The sequence below is a fragment of the Hyaena hyaena genome, unplaced genomic scaffold, assembly GCF_003009895.1.
Source record: "Hyaena hyaena isolate Hyena2069 unplaced genomic scaffold, ASM300989v1 scaffold_450, whole genome shotgun sequence".
Lineage (NCBI taxonomy): Eukaryota > Metazoa > Chordata > Mammalia > Carnivora > Hyaenidae > Hyaena > Hyaena hyaena.
The window spans coordinates 128,002-150,809 of record NW_024081084.1 but is presented as its reverse complement, the minus strand read 5'-3'; the positions used below and the strand labels follow the sequence as shown (position 1 = coordinate 150,809).

Genomic DNA, 22,808 nt, shown 5'->3' with positions numbered 1-22,808 from the left:
TGTAACCCTGCTGACAAGCATCCTAGTAACAAAATTTGACTGATTTCCAATCATTTGCAAGAACTGTGGGACTGAAATGGACATAACCTTTGTTGCTTGAAAACGAAGAACAGTAATGGCTATAATCGGCCTGAAGAATACTAATGAAATTATCTGTCTTATGGCACCTACTAGTGAATTAAGCAATACCCCCACTACTATGTGGGACCTGCACATAGTATTTAACAATTCCTTGCCTTAATATCACACATTAGTACTTCTCTCTATTATTCATTTTGGCGCTGTGGTTTGGAGTATACCAATATAATCCCAATAGGAATGGATAAATATTCCATATTTAAGGGAACATTAGAAGCAAATAATGAAAAGGGATGAACAGACAGAGCTGTGTGTTTGACTCTCTCTGAGACTTTGATTTTTCATATATGGTTCCTATCAAGAAAAAGACCAATGGTTGTTTCTGATTAACCAGGAATTCTCCTCTTCATAGTGAAATAACCAGGCAATAGGAGTAAGGGATTTTGGCTCAGGTAAATACCTATAGTGACAAAATTGATAAATGTTAGCTTCAGGCCAAAAATGCAGCTGTGACCTGAGCATGTCTGCTTATGTCTCAGCTCCATATCTGTTCTGAGGATCTAACAGAAATCAAACAGATAATGAGAAGAACCAAGGTAAGGTATCTGATTGGTAAGGGCTATAGAATGCTTGGAATGAGAAAATACAAGACAAAGCATCCATTTGAAAAGATCATGCTGTATAAAGGAAGAAAATAGAGTTCTCAAAATGCAGAGAAAATGAGCACTTTGGAAAATGGTTTATCAGAGGCATAAATAAATGGAAAAAATATGCTCTCCATTTTCTATGAATAAAGAGATGTCATATTAGACAAGATAGATATTAGATTAAGAAAAGGAAGGACCTAGCTAAGAGGCAGGGAGAAATAAAAACAAAGTTGGATAAGTTAAGCCTGTAAAGACACAAAACATGCATTGGCAAAATTTAGATATAATTGGACATAATCAAGGATGGAGTCAATACTGCAGAATATTAAATAATGATTAGAGCAAAAGCTTGAAAAACTCTCTCAAATGTCAGTGGAAAGGTCAAATCGAAGAAAACCATGAAATGGAATAGTGAAAAGACAGTTCTCTATCTTTTTCCTGGAAAAGAGATCAGAGTAAATGGAACAGAAATACCAACCATAGATATATCAGAAGATATATCCAATGTAATTGGAGATGAAAAGGACTCAGTAAGTTTTGAAACATATTAATGGATGGAGACCAAACACTTGGACATACCCTGATAAAATTTTGATGTAAATGATCTATCAATTTATTTGTGAGTGCTTGCTATGTGCTAAAAGTTAGGGCTATCAAAATGACCAAGACGCAGTTGTACTTTAAAAGAACTTCTTGTCTATTGTAACATACATAGAAGAAGCAAGCAATTACTACACAGTGTGGTATTACAATATTACAATAGGGACAAGTATAGGGTACTCTGAAAACACACTGGAGAAGCTTGAGTTCAGGCTTGAGAGATGAGGCAAGGTTTCCTATATCTAAAGTATGGAAAAAATTCAACAAGAATGCAGGAAAAAAAATAAATCACTTGAAAAGAAAGAAAAATAGAAAAATAATAGACTATCTTCACATTAAACTTCAGAAGCTGAACAGAATAACATCTATAGTTTCATGGGAAAGGTTTAACTTACAAAGTCTATACCCACCCAAGTTTTCATTCACATAGGAAATGAAAACAAAGATATTTTTTGATAGTTCAAGGTTCAGAAATATACCACCCATTTCCTGAAATAGTTGAAGATACACTTGTGTTAGTCAAGAAGGGAATCGCATTTTTAATAAAGAAGAAAGGTAAAAATCTGAGGTAAAAGAAATATTTGTAAATATTGGAGATAATTTAACTATTGGATTAAGTAAAGATTTGTAGCAAATATAATGAGGGTGTTAAAAGTAACTTTGAAGATATAAGGTGCAAGTATAAATAAATAACAATAAGAATGTATTCTAAAATTCTTGTTTATAGAAACAAAATCTCAAGTGGGTGGAAGAGAAGTGGCAGGAAGTAAAATGTTTTAATTTACTAATTTTCTTATCTTCTACATATAGAAATAAGGAAATAATAGATAGGATGTCCTTCTAACAAAAATAATTGAACATATATTGTTTTAACTTCTTTTTTAATGTGAAGGTAAGTAACTACAAGAGAATTAAAAATTTTATGGTTATTTTTTCAAGTTAAAAGTGGAAGAAAGAAAGGAAAACATTGCCCATATAACAAAGATATAAAACTTCCTGACATTCAATCAGTACCCCCAAAAGATAACTCATATGAGTACTCCTCTGCAACATTTCTTACATGAATATACTTTCTGTCCTCATTGTTATACACTGTTTCATTGCCATTTTCTGTCTCTATTGCCACTCTTTGTTCAAGATACCATCAATTCTTATGTGTCATACTAGCCTCCTAATGGTTCTCCTCACTTTCTCTCTTGTCAAATTCTAAATGTTATATTCAATGAACTCCAGAAGGATAAACTCAAAGAGATCTATACCAAAGTGTATTATAATCAAACTGTTGAGAGCCACAGATGAAAGATTCTTGAACATAGTAAAAGAGAAGTGACTCATTGTGCAGAAAAGAGGCTCAGTAAGATTAACAGCCAATTTCACTTTGAAATCATGGAGTCCAGAAGGTAGTGGGATGACATAATTAAAGCTAAAAAAAAAAAAAAAAAAAAAAAATAGATGTCAACCAAGAATTCTCTATCCAGCAAAACTATTCTTCAAAATTAAAGGAAAAATTAAGATGCTTTGAAATAACCAAAAGCTGAAGGAGTTCAATGCTAATAGACTTACCCTATAAGAAATGATAGAGAGTCCTGTAGGCTCAGATAAAAGGCTACTAGACAAAATAATTCAAAGCATTCCAAAAAATAAAACTTTGACAGAGACAATTACATTGGTGAATATGAAAGCCAGAGTGATTGTAACTCCTCTTTTTATTTCCTATGTGATTTTTAGAAGACAAATGCTTTAAAAAGTTATAAATCTATATAATTATGTGTACATAGTGTATAAATATAAAATCTGTTATTGCAACAACATAAGACAGGAATTAAGCTGTATAGGATAAAACTTTTTAATATTATTGATATTAACTTGGTATTGATTCAAATTGGACGGTTACAAATTAAATTGCTAATTGTAATCCCCATGGTAAGTACTAAGGCATTCTATAAATGCCTTAGTAAAATTTTGTAAATTATTATCTAAAAATAATGCATAAAATAAAATGAGAAGGGAATAAAATGGTACAAAGAACCAATTAAACACAAAAGAAGACATTAATGTGAGAAGTGAGGAACAGAAAAATGGTATAGGTATACAGAAATCAAATAGCAAAATGGCAGAAATAAGTCCTTTATCAGTGATTTCTTTAAATATAAATGAATTAACCTCTCTAATCAAAGAGCAAAACTTGGCAGAATGGATAATACAATATGATCAAGTGATATGCTTTCTATAAGAGACTTACTTTAGATCCAAACACAACTAACTTGATGGAAATAAGATTTTCCATGGAAACAGTAATCAAAAGAAAGTCGGGGGTGGTTATATTAACATCAGACAAAACAGCTTTCAAATAAAAACTGTTACAAGAGACAAAGAAGGACATTGTACACTGACAAAAGGGTAATTAATCAAAAAGATATAACAATTATGCACATATACACACCAAACAATAGATATCCCAAATTATATGAAGCAAATATTGATAGAATTGAAGGGGGAAATAGACAGTACTACAGTAGCAGTTGGAGACTTTACTACACTACTTTTAATAATGGGTAGAAAACCAGAAGATCAAGAAAAAGAAAACTTGAATGATAGCATAAATCAATTAGACCCAGCATATATATATATAGACCACTCCACCCAACAGCAGAAGACACATTTCTCTCAAGTAGATATGGAACCTTCTTCAGAATAAATCAAATGGTACACCCCAAAAAAGTCTCAATATATTTAAAACCATTGAAGCCATACAAAGTATCTTTTCTAACCAAATGAAATGAAGCTAGATGTCAACAACAGAAGAAAAATTGGAAAAAACAAATATGTGCAAATTAAGCAACACATTCTTTTTTTTTTAAATTTTTTAAAATATTTTTATTTATTTCTAGGGGAGAGAGAGAGAGACAGCATGAGCAGGGGACGGTCAGAGAGAGAGGGAGACACAGACTCTGAAACAGGCTCCAGGCTCTGAGCTGGCAGTCAGCACAGAGCCCACCGTGGGGCTCGAACCCACGAACAGCGAGATCATGACCTAAGCGAAGTCGGAGGCCCAACCGACTGAGCCACCCAGGCGCCCCTAAGCAACACATTCTTAAACAACCAATCAAAATAAGAAATCACAAGGGAAATGAGATTTACTTAGAGACTAATAAAAACAAAATTGTACTATACCAAAACTTATGGGATGAGTGAAAGTAGGGCTCAGAGGGAAATTATTAGTTGTAAACATCTACAACGGAGGAAAAGAAAGATCTGTAATCAATAACCGAACTTTACACTTCAAGGAACTAGAAAATAAGGCAAACTAAACCCAAAGCTAGCAGAAGGAAGGAAATAATAAAGATTAGAGCAGAGATAAATGAAATAGAGAATAGAAAAACAAGAGAATCAATGAAGTCTAAGTCAGTTCTTTGATAAGATCTGCAAAATTGACAAAACTTTTTTAAAGAATAATAAGTAACTTAAATCAGATATGAAAGTGGGGACATTGTTACCGACCAAAAAAAATAACAAAGATTATAAGAGAATATTATGAACTACTATCTGCCAAAAGATAAGATAATCTAGCCGAAATGTAGAAATTCTTTTTTTTTTCCGAAATGTAGAAATTCTTAGATACACAGACAATGGAAACTAAATCTAGAAGAAACAGAAAGCCTGAATAAACCTATAACAAATAAAAGAGATAAAATCAGTAATCAGAAACCTCCTAACAAAGAAAAGTCCAGAACCAGATGGCTTCACTGGAGAATTCTATCAAACACTTTAAAAAGAATTAGCATCAATCCTTCTTAAATTCTTTAAAAATAATAGAGGGGGAAGGAATACTTCCTAACTTATTTTATGAAGCCAGCATTACTGTGATATCAAAGCCAGACAAAAACACCAGAAAAAGAGAAAACTAAAAACCAATAGTATTTATGAATATTTAAAATACCACAAAATGCTAGTAAACTGAATCCTACAGCATATCAAATAGATTATGCATCATGACAAAATGTGATTTTTTTCCCTGAAAAGCAAAGATGTTTCAGGAAAAAAAGAATTCAATACAATACACTACATTATGGAAAAGGGAAAATGCCCCACATGATGATCACTACTGATGTAGAAAAGGCATTTGACAAAACCAATGCCCTTTCATGAATTAAAAAAAAAAAAAAAGACTTCGAAAACTAGGACTAGAAGGGAACTTCCTCAACACAAAAAAGAGAGTTTTTGTAAACCCACAGCTAACATCATACTCATGATGAAAGACTGAAAGATTTCCCCCTAAGATCAGGAACAGTCAAGGATGGTTTCTTTCACCACTACTATTAAACATTGTCCTGAAAGTTTTAGCTGAGTGATTAAACAAGAAAAAGAAATAAAAAGCATGTAAATTAGAAAGAAGTAAAAATATTTATATTTACAAATGATGTTATCTTATATATAGAAAATATCCTGAGGAATCTGTAAGAAAGCTGCTAGAGCTAATAAATGATTTTGCAACATTTCAGGATTCAAAAGCACTGCTCAAAAATCAGTTGTGTTTCTATACATCATCAATGAATAATCCAAAAAAGAAATTAAGAAAATAATTCCATTTATAAAGCTTCTAAAAAAGAAAATATCTAAAACCAAATTTAACCGAAGAGGGAAAACACTTGTACATTGAATACTACAAAACATTGCTGAAAGAAATGAAGAAAGACTTAGATTAATGTAAAGACCCACCATGTTCATATATTGAAAAAATTAGTATTGTTAAGATGACAGTACTTCTCAAAATGATCTACAGATTTAAGATAATTTATATCAAATTTCTAATGGCTTTTCTTATTTTTGTCGAAAAGGTAAAAACTGATCCTTAAATTTAGATGGAACTGCAAGAGTCCCTGAGGGGTCCAGAGAATATTGAAAAAGAAAGATAAAGTTGGAGGACTCACACTTTCTAATTTCAAAACTTACTACAAAGCTCCAGTAACCAAAACAGTGTGGTATTGGCATAAGGATAGACATATGGTCAATAGACTAGAATTGAGAGTGAAGGATAAACCCATACATATATGGTGAACTGATTTTTTGACATGCGTACCAAAGACTGTTCAGTGGAGAAAGGAAATTTTCTTTAACAAATGATGTTGGGACAAGTTATAGACACAATAAGAAGAATGAATTCGATCGATGATCGAAATGGATCAATAACCCAAATATAAGAGCTAAAACTATAAAACTCTTAGACAAACACACAGAGGTCAATCATTTTGACCATGAATTTGGTAATAGATTCTTAGATATAATACCAAAATCATGAGCAAGAAAAGAAAAATTTGACTTCATAAAAATTAACAAAAAATTGGGCATTTATCAAAGACAGTATCTAAAGATAGAATGGGAGAAAATATTTGCAAATCATATATTTGATAAGACTCTAAGTATCCAGAATATAAAAGGATCTTTCTCTTTTTTTTAACATTTACTTATGTGGGGGATAGAGGCAGAGAGAGGGAAAGAGAGTATCCCAAACAGGCCCGTGCTGTCAGTTCAGAGCCTGACATGGGACTTGATCCCACAAACAGTGAAATCATGACTTGAGCCAAAATCAAGACTCTAATGCTTAACCGAATGAGCCACAAGGCACCTCTATAAGGAACTCTTAAAGCGCGACAAAAAAAGACAAACAACCCATTAAAAAAATGGGTGAAGGACTTAAAGACATTTCTCTAAGGAGACAATACAAAATAATCAACAGGCACAAGAAAAGATGCTCAACATTAGTCATTAGGTAAATGCAAATCAAAATCACAGTGAGATACCACTCCACACACACTAGGATGGCAATAATAAAAACAACAACAACAATAGCACTAACAACAACAGAGAATATCAATAAAGCGTTGGCAAGAATGTGGAGAAACCCTGGTTCACATACATTTCTGGTGGGCATGTAAAATGGTTTGACAACTGTGGAAAACTATTTGGTTATTCCTTAAAAAGTTAAAGAGAATTATCATATGAGCCCACAATTTCACTGCTTGGTATATACCCAGGAAGAATTGAAAACAGGTACTAAAACAAATTCATGTAAATGCATGGTCAGAGCAGCACTATTTACAATAGCTATAAACTGAAAAGAGACCAACTATCCTACCCAACAATAGATGAATGGATAATCAAATTGAGGTATATACATACAATAGAATATTGCTTGGCCATAAAAGGAACGAAGTACTGATACATGCTACAACATGGACGAATGTTGAAAACATAATGTTAAATGAAAGAAACCAGTCAGAAAAATCACACATCATATGATTTCACTTACACGAAATATTCAGAACAGGTACATCCACAGAGACCGAACCAGATTGGTAGTTGCCAGAGGTTGAGAGGAGCAAGAAAAGCAGAGCACCTGCTTAATGGACACACAGTTTTCTTTGGGGTGATAAAAATGTTTTGACACTGGATAGAAGTGGTGGTTGCACAACATTGTGAATGAAGTCAATGCCACTGAATTGTTCACTTCGTAAAGTTTAATTTTATGTGAATTTTACCACAATTTTTTAAAGGGGAAAAAATAAGAAAATCTGAATGAACTATGCGCTGAGTTAAGAGACATGATCAATACTGGTTCCTTAATTGGAACAAATGTACTGTACTAATGTAAGATGTTAGCAATGGGGGAGACTGTGTGATGGGGTGGTATATGGAGTGGATATGGAAATTCTGTTGTGTTTGCTCAGAATTTCTCTAAATCTAAACTGTTCTAAACCAAACAAAATCTATTAACTGAGAAAAAGACTTAGCTGTCCTAAATAACACTTGGATCAAAGAGGAAATAAAACTGCAATTAAAAACTTAAAATAATGAGGGGTCTGGGTGGCTCAGTTATTGAAGCGTCTGACTTTGGCTTAAGTCATGATCTTGCAGCTCCTGAGTTCGAGCCATGCATCAGGCTCTCTGCTGTCAGCTCAGAGCCTGCTTTGGATCCTCTGTCTCCCCCTCTCTCTGTAGCTCTCTGGCTCACGTGCACGTGTTCTCACTCTCTCAAAAGCAGTCATTTAAAAAAAACATGAAATAATGAAGGCCCCTTTCCTATCAAAAGTTGTAGGATATAGTTAAAATGATGCTCAGAAAATTCTTACCTTTAAATGCTTTCATTACAAAACAGAAAAGAATACAAATAAATGAACTAAGTTTTCAGCTCAAAAACTGAAAAAAGAAAAAGTAAAATGTTGTAGTCTAATAAAAAGCATTAAGAAAATACTAATAAAGAGGTGCCTGTGTGGCTCAGTCAGTTAAGCACCCAACTCGATTTTGGCTCAGTTCATAATCTCATGGTTCATGAGTTCCAGCCCCCTATCTGGCTCTGCACTGGCAATGTAAAGCCTGCTTGGGATTCTCTCTCTCCTTCTCTCTCCTTTTCCCTCTGCTCCTCCCTTGCTTGCTCTCTCTTTCTCTCTCAAAATAAATAAATAAACTTAAAAAAAAAACAGGAAAAAGGGTCGCCTGTGTGGCTCAGTTGGTTAAGTGTCTGACTTTGGCTCAGGTCATGATCTCACAGCTTGTGAGTTCAAGCCCTGTGTCAGTCTCTGTGCTGATGGCTCAGAGCCTGGAGATGCTTTGGATTCTGTTTCTCTCTCTTTCTCTCTCTCTCTCTCTCTCTCTGCCCCTCCCCTGCTTATACTCTGTCTCTCACTCTCAAAAATAAATAATAAAACATTAAAATAATTTAAAACAAAACAAAACAAAAAGAAGATGGTAATAAAGATGAAAGAAAAAACTATTTTAAAAAGAACTAACAATAGAAATGATACATCCAAGATATTAACTCTTTGAGATATCCAGTCAGGAAAAACACAAAAGCGAAAGAAATAATAAATAAATAAAACTGGTAATTAAAAAGGGTTATCTACATAGTCAGATAAAAAAAAGTACGAGAATAATGTGTATGGTAATAGCTTCGAAAAATTTGATGACAAGGATCATTTATAAACAACCTAAACTGTGTGAAAAAAAAAAAAACATAAAACCTAACTATATCAATCGTGATAGAAATTATCAGAAAGCTTTTAAAGAATTACTTCCAAAAGTGGGTGCCAAAGACAAACAGTGTGAAGAGATGCTCTTTAAATATTTCAAGGAGCAGATAACTTTTGTTAAACTTTTTTGGAACATGGAAAACTTTGGTATTTTTATCAGAAAATAAAAATACAGATTAATTTCACTTGTGAAAATGAAAGCAAAAGTTCTCAATAAATTACGCATATTTCTTTTTTTAATTTCTATTAAAAATTTTTAAATGTTTATTTTATAAGAGAGAGAAACAGATGGGGTGCTTGGGTGGGTCAGTCGGTTGGGCGGCCATCTTGATCTCAGGTCATGCATCTCGTGGTTCATGAGTTCGAGCCCCATGTCAGGTTCTGTGCTGACAGCTCAGAGCCTGGAGCCTGCTTTGGATTCTGCGTCCCCTTCTCTCTGACCCTCACCTGCTCACACTCTCTGTCTCAAAAATAAACAAACATTTAAAAAAAATTTTTTTTAAAGAGAGAAACAGAGCACGAATTGGGGAGGGGCAGAGAGCGGGAGACACAGAATCCGAAACAAGCTCCAAGCTCTGATCTCCAAACTCTGGGCTCTCAAGCCCATGAACCACGAGATCATGACCTGAGCCAAAGTCAGACACTTAACCAACTGTGCCCCCCAGGTGCCCCCAGATAATTCTTTTTCGGCATACATTTTCTTAATATAAAGTGGCATAAAACTAATGAATCTGGACACATATTTTGCACACCACTGTTGGCTGTAACAGACTTGTGGTTTGCAACCAGCACAGTCATAATAAGGAGAAAGCCTTTTTGCACAAAGATGTAGCAACAGTTGCTTTATTTGGGTATTTGGTTGCTCTGCCTGGATAGGGTTCCTTGGCTCTGCCACATTGTTTTCATTCTTTTCTGTTAATTTGAGTTGTGAACTAAATTGTGAAGCCAAAATAATAGAGGAGAGGCATCTAAGCATGTGGATTAAAGAGAAAATGAGGAAATGTGTAGGTTTGGTTTGGTTCATTTTGATCAACTAACTTATTATTTTAACTAAAGCAATAACTAAATATGCTTTATAATTATAAAACTACCTTTATGATAGAGGCATGATTTTTCATAACAGATTTTTCAAAGTTTATTTATTCATTTTGAGAGAGAGAGAGAGTGCAAGCGAGGGAGGGGCAGAGAGAAAGGGAGAGAGAGAGAGAGGATCCCAAGAAGGGGTTCTGCACTGTCAGTGTATGAACCATGAGATCACAACCTGAGTCAAAATCAAGAGTCAGAAGCTTAACTGACTGAGCCACCCAGGCTCCTCGATAACACAGAAATTTTAAATAATGCAATTACTGTATTGTGTAATAGCAGAGCACTATATACTTTAAAGTAGACAAACCATGCAGTTGTCCCTAATAATACCAAAAATACACTGAATACAGTTTAACATGAAGTCCTGACACACCTTCAGTAAAATAGAATAAGAAGTAGATTTGGTAGTTATTTGGTTTTTATGATAAATATATTTATCTGAAACCAACAGCCATCGTCATTCTTAATGTTAACCACTAGGGAAATTCCCACTGAGATCAGAACAAGACAAGGTTAGCTACTATCTCCTCTGTTATTAAACACTGTTCTATAAGTTTTGAAGAGAAGTAAAAACAAAAAAGAGGAGGAAAAAAATTACATTTTTCCTAAACAGGAATCCCATGTGAATTACCTAAAATAATTTAGGACAAATAGATCAATATAATAGCTGGATGCAAGATAAAAATATGAAATCCAGAACTTTCCTAAATGCTAGCAGTAATCAGTTACAAAATGCAGTGGAAAGAACATCCCTCTCCAATAGCATCCCTAACTCCATACACAAAGAAGATAAAATATATTGGAGTACATTTTAGAATAAACAAGGGACCTACATGTTTCTCAAGGCCTTAATACATGGAAAGAAAAAAATGTGTGCAGAGAAGCAGGTTCTCTACTGTAAGGACGATCATTTTCCTTCAATTGGTGCCTAAGTTCCATGAAATTCCAACGAGAACCTTTTTTGGCAGAATTTAACACCTATATCTAAAATTTTCCACTTGGCCGTCTCTTTCACTGTCACGAGTGTTTAAGAGAAACAACTGGATGCTGCTTTAGGGACCTAACTAGCTGCTTGTGGGAACCTCATTCAGGTTGGAACTAGTATACTGCCCCAGGTCCCCTGATGCATGGAGGTAAACTAATACGTGTCCCTGTGTACCCTGGAAGGTGTGAGGAGAATGGGGTAGGAGAGTGAGCAAAAGGGAGACCCAGGAATAACTTCTAAGCTTCTATGAATGACTTGGCTGCCCTGTCGCCTTGGCTAAGTCATCTCCCTTTCTCCCCCATCATTTTGCACTCTGGATAGGACATCTCAAAATACGATTTCAATATTGTAAGAAGGCAGAGCAATGGTAACAAAGAGTCATTAGAAAAACAAGTGATACGAATCCAGGTTTGAACCCTCGCTCTGCCACGTATTAGCTGGAAGGTCCGGTAAGTGTTTTTCTCCAGCAGCCATTCAATAAATGGCAGCTATTGATGTTAATAATGATTTCTGATGTTTAATATGTTCAAACTATCAACTTCCTAGGACTATCCTTAAGACAATACTTAAAGAAATACTACACAATCTTTAAATATTCATTTTTAATAGTGAATATAAAGGCCAATTGGTAATCAAATAAGCCTGGATTACTGTAATGGTGAACACTTAAATGTTTTAAGATAGGAAATGCAAAGTTGTCTGTAAGATTAATATTTTACTGTAAAAACAATATTCATTAGCATGTGTTTCTTAGGAGCTGAAAAATAGTAAACTTGAGTTAATTTTTGAATGGACACACTGGATCAGGCCAGAAGTAATCTTAAAGTTGGCTCCCCCAAAGTACAAATATATACAGTATTAGTTTACTTTTCATTCTAGCAAGCTATATATACCTTCACATATGCCAAACACATATCTTTCAAGTCTTATATTATAAAAACCGCTCATTGGAGAAGGTTTACATTGCAGATAGAAACTTAAAAAAATCATTTCAAGTAGAGACATGCATTTGATCTTAAAAGTTGAGAAGAATGTAAAAAGATCACAGTATTTTAAAATTTTTCTTTAGTCTTAGCTAGGGAACCTATTTTTTAAAGGCCAAATTTCTAGTTACGACAATGAATACAAAGGCATTATCAAATCATGTAGTAAATTACTCACTTTGCAGAAGCAGGAGTGGAGCAAATCTGCAACGCCTCAGTCTAAGACATCCAGGCCACCTTGCTAGGTTGAGAATTGGTAGGAACAACTTGTTTTGGTTACCTCTTTTCCAAGTTATAAGTCTTCCTTCACAGAATGGTGCTCTTGAAAGACGTAGGCAGTTACAGAGTCTGGAAACTTTATCTGCAGACTCTAGCAACGCCGCCCCAACTGTCCTGAGCTCTCCCTTGTGTTGAACTGGGAACTTCCACTGAGAAATCCCCTAAATTGAAGACTTCCTTATTTGTAGTTCTCAACAGCCAATCATGGCAATATATTGAAATGAAGCAAAGACTACCAGAAAATGTTCTGTAAACCACCCATGACTATAGCCCTGACTTCCTTCTGAATCAAAGATAATTTTTCTTGAATAGTTAGGGCATTTTAACAAAAATCCAGAAGCTACAAACACTAAAACATTTTTGTACGGAGCACATTGTCATGTAAGAGAATTTTAAAGTTTGTCTGATAAATTTTTGTTTTCTTTTGTTTTTTAGCTTTTAAGAAGGCATTTTTGGATTTAAGCAGTGTATTTGTCAACAGCAGACAATGACTAGATTTGAGTCTAGTTGTCTTTGCTTCAAGGCCTACAGAAGTCACATGGATGAAGTCTAGTAATAATAAAGTTCATGCTGGATTCCAGAGTATCATTTCAGGGACTAATGAGAAAGGTAAAGCAAAAAAAAAAAAAAAAAAAAGGCTCCTAAGACGGCTTTCTCCTTGGGAGCTAAGCTGCCCTGTTCACACGGATGAGTGCATGTTCTAGTATGCTGGGGAAATGCTTCACAGATGCATGTATTCTTCTCGGGCACCTTGGAGCAAAACATAGAGTTTTACATGCAAATGGAAAGCAGCATATACACCACAGACATTTTTCTTTGTTATAAAATTTTAGAGCTGGAAATGTCCTGAGACACACATTCCATTTCCTTTTTGTTACAGATGAGGGAACAGGAGAGGGTAAATCCTCAAAGTCACAAAGAAAGAGGCATCTGAGTCTCTTGAATCTTGAATAAATGCACCTGAATCCAAGTGCATTTATTTTTACTGTACTATAGTCTCAGCGCAGAATGTTAAGAGCAGGAAAATGACTGTAATCACAACAACAACAGCAATAACAATAACAAAAGATGGAGAGTCTCTTTGTCTGCATTTTGCAGATGAGGAATTTGAGACTTTACTAGAAGTTCCACGATTAGAAGAATGACTAGAATTTAGGACTTCTGATTGTCACACTAGTTTCTTTTCTTCTCTCTTTTTTTAAAGGACTTTTATTTTTCTATTATTTTATTGTATTTATTTTTTTTCTGAGAGAGAGAGAGAGAGAGAGAAGGTGCGAGTGAGCGAGGGGCAGAGAGGGAGAGAGAGAATCCCATGAGGAGCAGGGAGACAGGGAGAGAGAGGGAGAGAAAGAAAGGAAAAGAGAGAGAATCCCATATAGGTTCTGCACTGTCAGTGTGAAGCCCCAAGTGGGGCTTGAACTCATGAACTGTGAGATCATGAACTAAACTAAAATCAGATTCTTAAGTGACTGAGTCACCCAGGCACTCCCCCCAAAAGGAAATACTTTTTAAAATATCTAAAATGAGTTCGCTTGTAATGAAAAACATTCCATTTACTCATCTAACATACAGTAAAATAAAGCACTTTGTGTTTTACAAATTATCTTACTGATATTAAACATTAAACTCTCTTGTATGCAATGGAAACTTAAAGCCTATCTAATACTGTAAATACTGCAAAATAAAATAGTGGAAGGAGAAGTTTCTTCTCAAGAATTTATATTTTCCCAGGAGCAGAATTTTAAAAACACAGCTTTAAAAAAAAAAGTGGTGCTGATGTCTTAACTGGGAAATGCCCCTTTGGTCTCTCTATTCTGTGCCCTTTCCCTTTTCTGTTTATTTTGGCATGTGAGCTTGGCTGACATCCACGCGCCAGCAGAGCTGGCTAGTCCTGAGTACTTGGCCTCAACCTGGCGGGGCGCTGGCTGCAAGCAGGTCTTGAGGCAAGACAGAGAAGCTGTAGTTAGAGACGCTTTTTGAGGAAATTCTGTCTGAGTGCATGGAATTTAAAATCTGTGCCAGCAACCAGTTCTGGCTGTAGGCAGAACACGTGAGGCACATGGTAGTTCTTAACTCTGTTGTCTTTAGCGGTTCCTTTTCCTATTCCCTCCCCCTCCTTTTTTCCTTTCAGAGTCATAAACCCTGTGACCAGGCTGATAGAAATGTGGAGATTACTGCAGGGGAGGAAGGAGCAAAATTACACCAAGCCAGGATGGCAAAGGTTAGGGTACAATGGCCAGGGCAGGAGGAGATGGGAGGGTGCTCCAAGCCCAAATTAGAGTATCAGAGGCAAAAGTCAGGTTCCCACTTAAGGAGGGGTGAATGGCCAAGGAGTTTCTAATCAAATAATGAAGATATCACTACCTTGGGGTGGCGGGGTTCTCAGGGCAGATCTGAGTGAGAGGCCTCCCTAAGAAGAATTCTAGGAAAACGAGAGACCTCTCTGTGGAAAGTGGAGGGCAAGAAGGTCAGCGCTCTTCATTGTTGACTGGGAATCAGGGATGGTTCTCTCCTCCAAGAGGGGATGCAGATACCTGCAACTCTGGCCAAGAAGCTAGTTAAGCAGCTGGGCCACATGAGGTACGTATCTGACTGAGTAACTTGGTTCAGATGATCACATGGGAAACTTCAGGGTGGGTCCTTGTTCCAGGCATGGTATTTACAGAAGCAGTAGAATTTTCTAGCCTCCATTTCCAGGTGGGCTGACGTCCATTATAGGGCACATTATTTAATACAGATCTTCTCATTCACTGATACTATGGAATTTTAGGGGAGGTGAAAAGAAGTTCAGATGTTTTCCCTACCAGTTTTCATTTCTTCTTATGCCTAATTTTGAAAGTTTCCGGACTAACAAGAAGTCAATGAACAGAGAATGTATCACCTCCAATCCCTGCTCGATATGTGCTAGTGTGGCTTTAAATTTTTTTTAATGTTTTATTTATTTCTAGGAGAGAGAGAGACAGCGTGAGTAGGGGAGGGTCAGAGAGAGAGGGAGACACAGAATCTGAAGCAGGCTCCAGGCTCTGAGCTGGCAGTCAGCACAGAGCCCGACGCGGGGCTCGAACCCATGAACCGCGAGATCATGACCTGAGCGAAAGTCGGACGCTTAACCGACTAAGCCACCCAGGCGCCCCATGCTAGTGTGGCTTTAGGGTGGGCATATGTAAGAATGGCGTAATCAGAGACAAGAAGATGGGAAAGGAAAAGGAGGGTGATGCAGAGAAGTGATTCCACTTGCTGAGAAGTGGAAGAGTGAATTAGACTTGATGCCTTTTCTAAAATGCCAGTTTAGGAAAAGACTTGGAGCAGATTCAGTGTCATTACTTAAGGAAGATGACAGTGCACCTTTTAATTGTGAAGATTTACTCATCCTTCATTTTTTTCCTTTCTAATCTGTTATGTACAATGTAGTAAGTTACACACAAAAGCAAACCCCAAGGTACTTTCTGCAGGGTACAAGTTGAGCTATCTAATTCTCTATTAAAAATCTTGTAAGTTGACAAAATTTCATCAGGGAATAAAGTCTCCTCACTATAGAAAGGTCTGCTTCAGATATTATGCATTCTACTTCTCTTTAAGTGGTCAGGGTAGTAATACATTTAGTTTATTGCCAAATGGCCCTTTTATTTTGATCTATATACTGGGATTTCTCCGGTTCAAGGTTAATGAGAATCACCGACCAAAAGAATGAATCTCACAGGCATTTTCTTTCCAAACTGAGAAACCCAGAAAAATGGTTTAAATATTGGAATAAAGAAAATAAAAATTACTTGTCTCCTTCACAGAGATCCAGAATTTATATATGGTAGAAAACAAATTTGCATTACCAGAAACATATTTCTTTTGGATTTATGAATTCATGAAACTGAAATTTCTGTGAGATGCTTATGGTCATTAAGGTCATCAACAATTTTCTATGCAAACACACACAGTACAGTAATTTAGTCTGGATACAGTTTCTAATATTAGCAGGGTTAATAGTTCATAGTTATAATTTTCTACAAATGAGATTAAAAAACCCCATGCTAACCCATCTATAAACTCTAAGACACAATGACAATGAGATTGAAATTAGAGAGAAGAGAAAAGAGCGAGAGACAAAAAGGATAATCTGTAAACTCTTTTTTTTTTTTATAGCTTTAATAAAATAAGTCAGACTTTCAAAGATATCTGCCCTTTGGAAACTGTTTGGCCTGATTCCAGGAGGACACTGGAAGGCTTAACTAGTTGAAGCTCACAGAAAGATTTCAGGGTTCCTTGTGTGTTATTTATTCTTTGGTTTAAAAATTACCTTTTAATTTGTTCATATTTGGAGGGATGCCAGAGCCATGATGAAAGACTCAATAAACATGGTTCTAGGTAAAATCACAAGCTATTGTTTGAGGAGGAAAGATTGAAGTAGTGCTGGAAGTGTAGGAGTAATTGTGTGTGTGTTTGCACATGTGCGTGAGTGTGTGTGTCCATGCTATTCTTCAGATAACCTGATTGAATCAGTTCACTTCAAAGAGGAAGAAACTGAGACTCCAAGAGGTTGGTTTTGTCAATATCAAGCAGCTGACTGATGGTGTTGACAGATTTCCACTGGCATTAGAAAATCTAGCTCTAAAGTACTTGATCATCTCTGACTTTATAATTTGAGGATGCTATAAAGGTTTGAAAGCTGAGTGGGGTGTGATTAGAGAACTTTTTCTAATTACCGTATTGGTGTTTTGTCTCTTGTCACTGGGTTTCAAGTTTTAAAATATTGTTTGAATGGGGAAAAACAGTCTTAGGAGCACTGCTTTTCCATGCCATTCATTTATTCATTAGTCCTTCATTCACCAATTGCTCTATGCTGATCACCTCTGGGGAGAGGGTACCATAGAACCATGCTCTTGTTTAGCACATCAGAAGAATTAAAAATCACCTCTTTGTTAAGAGACAATGTAGCAGAAGAGTGAAGTGCCTAGATGCCTGAGCCATATTGCCTTTATTCCAAATCCTGATTCCATTTTTGAATAGCTTCCTGTCTAAATCTTACGGTACTTTTGAGGATCAAAAGTGGTGAGTACATGTAAAGCATTTAAAACACTGAGCTCATGGCAATACTATATAAGAAGTTTTTGTTATGTTCTTTATTTCTTGTCATATTTTTATTTACTCTTTCTGTAAAATCATAATGTGAATATGTACAAGGATTGCAGGAAAAACTGACAGAGGGAAATTAAATCATTAAAGCAAGATATTTTGGTTCATCTGTGCAGCATCCATATTGCCTTTTCCTATTCCCCCTTTGGGAAGCTAATTCCATTCCTGATACACGGGTAAGCTAAGATCTTGATGAATCCCAGTACTCTTGTTTGGTATAAAGAGCTCACTTTCTTACTGAGAGTAAACAAGGATGCACAGAACTTATTATGTCTGACAACCAGTCTAACAGTACAAAAAGCTTCAGCTTTAAGATAAGCCACCAGCCCTGGGTGGCCAGAAAGAGTGGTAGACAAAAATGAGTCTTTAATGGTATCTCTGAGTCCCTGAATCAATTAACTGGGAAGCACTAACTGACTTTGCTATTATGTAATCCCCAAAGTCTTTTTTTTTTTTTTTTTTACTGTTTAAGCTAGTTTGAGTTGGATTTTATGTTACTAGCAGTTGAAATCTTCTTGCCATAATACTCATGTACTCATGTAGTAAAAGAGAAGTCATCAATAACAGCAATAATCACAAAAAAATAGCCTTTTGGATAATTTGCTACTTGGCAAGCACTGTCCTAGGTAGTGGTCTTTACAACAACTCCCTGAGACAGGTATTATTCTTTCTCTATCTCTGAAAGTTTGAAACTCTGAATACCAAGTGCAAAATATCATGTCTGTACTTTTTATATTTCCAACATGGCCTGTTTATGGCCTATTTTGCGCTAATATTTTGGAGAAATGGATGTATAAAGCCTAATTAAATCACAAAACTACCAGAAGAAAATATAGGTGATAAGTTCCTTGATATAGGTCTTGATGATTTTTTAGATTTGACACCAAAAGCAAAGACAACAAAAGCAAAAACAAACAGGTGGAACTACATTAAACTAAAAAGCTTAGGCACAGCAAAGGAAACCAAATTAATAAAATGAAACGACAACATGCTGAATGCAAAAAAATATTTGTACATTATATATCTGGGAAGGGGTTAATATCTAAAATATATAAAGAACTCATAGAATTCCATGACAAATCAAAACAAAAAACAACAACAACAAAAAAAAACTGATAAAGTGAGCAGAGTCTCTGAATAGTCATTTTTCCAAAGAAAACATACAGATGGCCAACAGACACATAAAAAGATGCTCAACATTACTAATTATCAGGGAAATACAAATCAAAGTCACTTCATACCTGTTAGAATGTCTATTATCAAAAGACAAGAAATAACCAGTGTTGCTGAAGATGTGGAGAAAAGTGAACCCTTGTGCATAGTTAGTGGGGATTTAAATTGGTGGAAAAATTTCCCCAAAAAGTAAAAAATTAAACTACCATGTGATCAGCAATTCAATTTTTGGGTGTTTATAGATAAGAAAGAAAGCACTAACTGGAAAAGATATCTGCCCCTCCATATTCATTGCAGCATTATTTACAATAGCCAAGATATAGACATGATCTAAGTAGTCATCAATAGGTAAATGGGTAAAGAAGATGTGGTGTATATATACAATGGAATATTGTTGAGCCATCACAGAGAATGAAATCTTGCCATTTGCAACAACATGGGTGGATTTTAAGGGCATTATGCGAAGTAAAATAAGTCAAAGCAAATACTGTATAACCTTACTTATAGGTAGAACCTAAAATAAAAACCAAAGAAACAAAAATTGAGCATATTGATATAGAGAACAGATTTGGTAGTTGCCAGAGGTATGTGTGTGTATGTCAAAGGTGGGTGAAGTGGGTGAATGGGGTCAAAAAGTACAAACTTCTAGTTAAAAAATAAATCAGTCATGGAGGTGTAATGTACAACATGGTGACTATGATTAATACCGTATTGGATATTTGAAAGTTGCTGAGAGAGTAGGTCCTAAAAATTCTCATCATAGGAAAAATTGTAACTATATATGGTGATGGATATTAACTAAACTTATTGTGGTGGTTCTTTTGCAATATATACAAATCTTGAATCATTATGTTGTACACGTGAATCTAATATAATGTTATATGTCAATTACACCTCAATTTAGAAAGCCCGATTGGTCAGGGTCCCTCTTCCCTATTCCCCTAGATAAATTTTTAAACATGTTGATTTATTTATTTATTTTGAGAAAGAGTGCATGTGAGCAGGGGTAGGGCAGGTAGTGAGGGAGAGAGAGAGAGAATCCCAAACAGGCTTTACACTGGCAATGGAGAACCTGACGCAGGATTTGAAACCTCTGAACCATGAAATCATGACCTGAGCTGAAACCAAGAGTCAGGTGCTCAATAGACTGAGCCACCCAGGTGCCCCTAAAACAAATTCTTTGAAGATTTATTTTTTAGGGATGAAGGTCTTTTATCCTCCCTCTTATATCAATCAGGGTCCAATCAGGAAATAGAACATATATAGTAGCTTGAATAGGGAAAGTTTAATATAAAGAATTATTAACTATAGTACCTGATGATTTATAAAGAACACTTTTACTGAGCATATTATCTATATTACTTGAAGGTAGGTAACACATTGCTAACTATAAAATGTCTCTTCAAGTCTGGTCCCCACCGAAATCTTGGGGCTCCCCAAACTGTAGTTGACTGATGTCTGAAATAGGTTTGACCTTTATTTTCAACATAAGATTTTGAATCCAATTAAATCTATGTCATTAAGGAGAACCATTCTACTGTGTGGGCCATTGAACTTCAAGGTGGCTAAGACTCTAATGCTAACCATTGATAAGGGCAATGAGAAATATTTGAGAAACTAGGATGGAGATGGTCACTGACAGGAACATGGCGAAGAACGAAGAGGCTGCGGGTACAAAAGACAGTTTTACCCATGGAAATGAGGCAAGGGATGTGATTTTTAAGAATAAGGAAAATTTGGCAGAAATACAGTTACTGGGAACTTTGTATACGGTAGGATGGCTCACGTTCTCTTAAGTGAAAGAATAAATGACTGAATGATACCAGAAGATGGAAAGTCCTTGGCTGCATGCAGAGAATGAAGGGAAGAGTAACTCTCCGGTGTCTCAAATGTCAACCAACTCTAACATGCCAATACTTCCTGATTCTATTCCCTGGCAGGACTGACATTCTTAAACAGAGCTTGTTTCTGAGGGGATAGGACACAGGATAATTGAGAAGAAAAGCAGGTAGAGTGAGAGTGAAGGCGGGAGAAGGAAGAATGTGTAGGATGGCTGCACAGAGAGGGTTCCTTGCATTCTTAGAGTATGCAAGGGAAGGTGGGGTTTCTGAGAAGAAAAAAATGAAGCTATCCAGAAACAAATGCAATGTATTCAGTGCTTGATGGCACATTCATTTTGGACATTCTATTCAGTTGGATCAGATGTCCTTTTTGCCCCAAGCTGAAACTTCCCCTACCATTAGTCAGAAGACTTTCCTTTCTCTTCTGAACCTTTCTAGCACTGGGACCCTGAGGCATATAGTTTAGCTTATCTTGTACATTCCTTCATTGTTCTATAACTGTTCCATGTATTTTGAGAACAGAGGCCATGACTTGTGTGTATTTTGTACCCTCACAAACAGTTAGAAGTGCTATGCCTTTGCTAGGCACTTGATAGTTCATGATATATGTGGGGCATAAAGAAATATAAGATTGCGTTTGAAACCTGACATTCTCTATTACTGCTGAATGGGCGGTCACACAGAATGAGTTTATATTACTTAAGGAAGAATTTCCTCTTTGGCATTATATATTAAGAAAAACTTTTTATGGTAGCAAGACTCTTATTGAAAGAAATAAGAGGTTAATAGATTTCATTCACTCCTCTTTTGAGTTGATTTCTACCCAGAAACTTGAGGAAACTACCCAACTGAATACCTTGGCCCAACCCACTTATAAGAATTATAGTACGAGACATTAAACAAAGAAATTTATGACAATACTTAGTATAAGCTGAAGTCATTGCTGGCAGAACTCTAGGCTTTCTTCCAAGATCATCAATGTAATTTAAGGTAGATGATGAGTGAGCCAAAAATAATTTAATAAAGAAGATAAATAAGCTTATATTTGTTAAGTAACTTCATTGTGCCAGGTACATTAGTGACAACATACAAATACATTACCTTACTGAGTCATCTCAACACCATGAAGTAAATTTGATTCTCATTCTACAGAAGAAAGGACAGAGGTAGAAGAGTCATGTAGCTGCTAATGTGGAAGCAGGATTAGTATCAAGTCTGTCCCAACTCTGGAACCTATGCTGTTACTATCACATGACACAGTTTCTCTTTAGAAGAAAATCTATAATAATAATCAGAATCAGTAGAAAATTCATCTACTTTAAGCCCATTACATGGATATCCTCTAAAAGCAGGTAACATGGGTTCCTGGGCAGCTCAGTTGGTTAAGCATCAGACCTCTTGATTTTGGCTGAGGTCATGGTCTCATGGGTTGTGAGTTCAAGCCTCGCATTGGCTCTGCGCTAACAGTGCGGAGCCTGCTTGGGATTCTCTTTCTCTCCCTCTCTTTCTGCCCCTTCCTTACTTTTTCTCAAAATAAATAAATAGGCATTAAAAACATAAAAGCAGGTAACATTTCCATAGCAATTGGGTTTGTGGCTTTGAACGAGATTGGCTGGAGTAGAGTGGGGGCTTGTCAAGGAAACTGCCTAGATGAGAATCACAGTCTTAGCCCAGTTGGTATCCCACTGGGTTTGGGGGTGGGGGCAGTTAGCTGGTAAAGGCTTTCTCCAGCAGGGCGCTCCTTGTCAGAGGGAGGGGGTATGGTTTGGAAGTAAGTAGTGCCACAGCTGGTCTAGCTCTGGAGCTTTGTAAATTTTTGAAGATAAAAGTAACTTAAATATTTATTTCTTGGAACTTCCCATTATATTTTCATATTTGTCAACTAGAGGAGGCACCTTGTGTATACAATACTCTTTCTGAGGCTTTAGTGGAAATGGTTTGTTAATAGCTGAAAGCTCTAATTGAATAGAGCAAATCATGTT

The 22,808-nt window shown here is 35.9% G+C and overlaps 1 protein-coding gene across 1 annotated transcript in view; it reads right to left on the bottom strand.

The window, feature by feature from the left end:
• TANK (TRAF family member associated NFKB activator) overlaps positions 1 to 12,805 on the bottom strand; it is a 96,056-nt gene extending 83,251 nt beyond the window's left edge. Inside the window, exon 1 of the mRNA XM_039253439.1 lies at positions 12,585 to 12,805. The gene's annotated coding sequence lies outside the window, so the exon portion shown is untranslated. The remainder of the gene's footprint in view (positions 1 to 12,584) is intronic.
• Between the last annotated feature and the right edge of the window lie 10,003 nt (positions 12,806 to 22,808).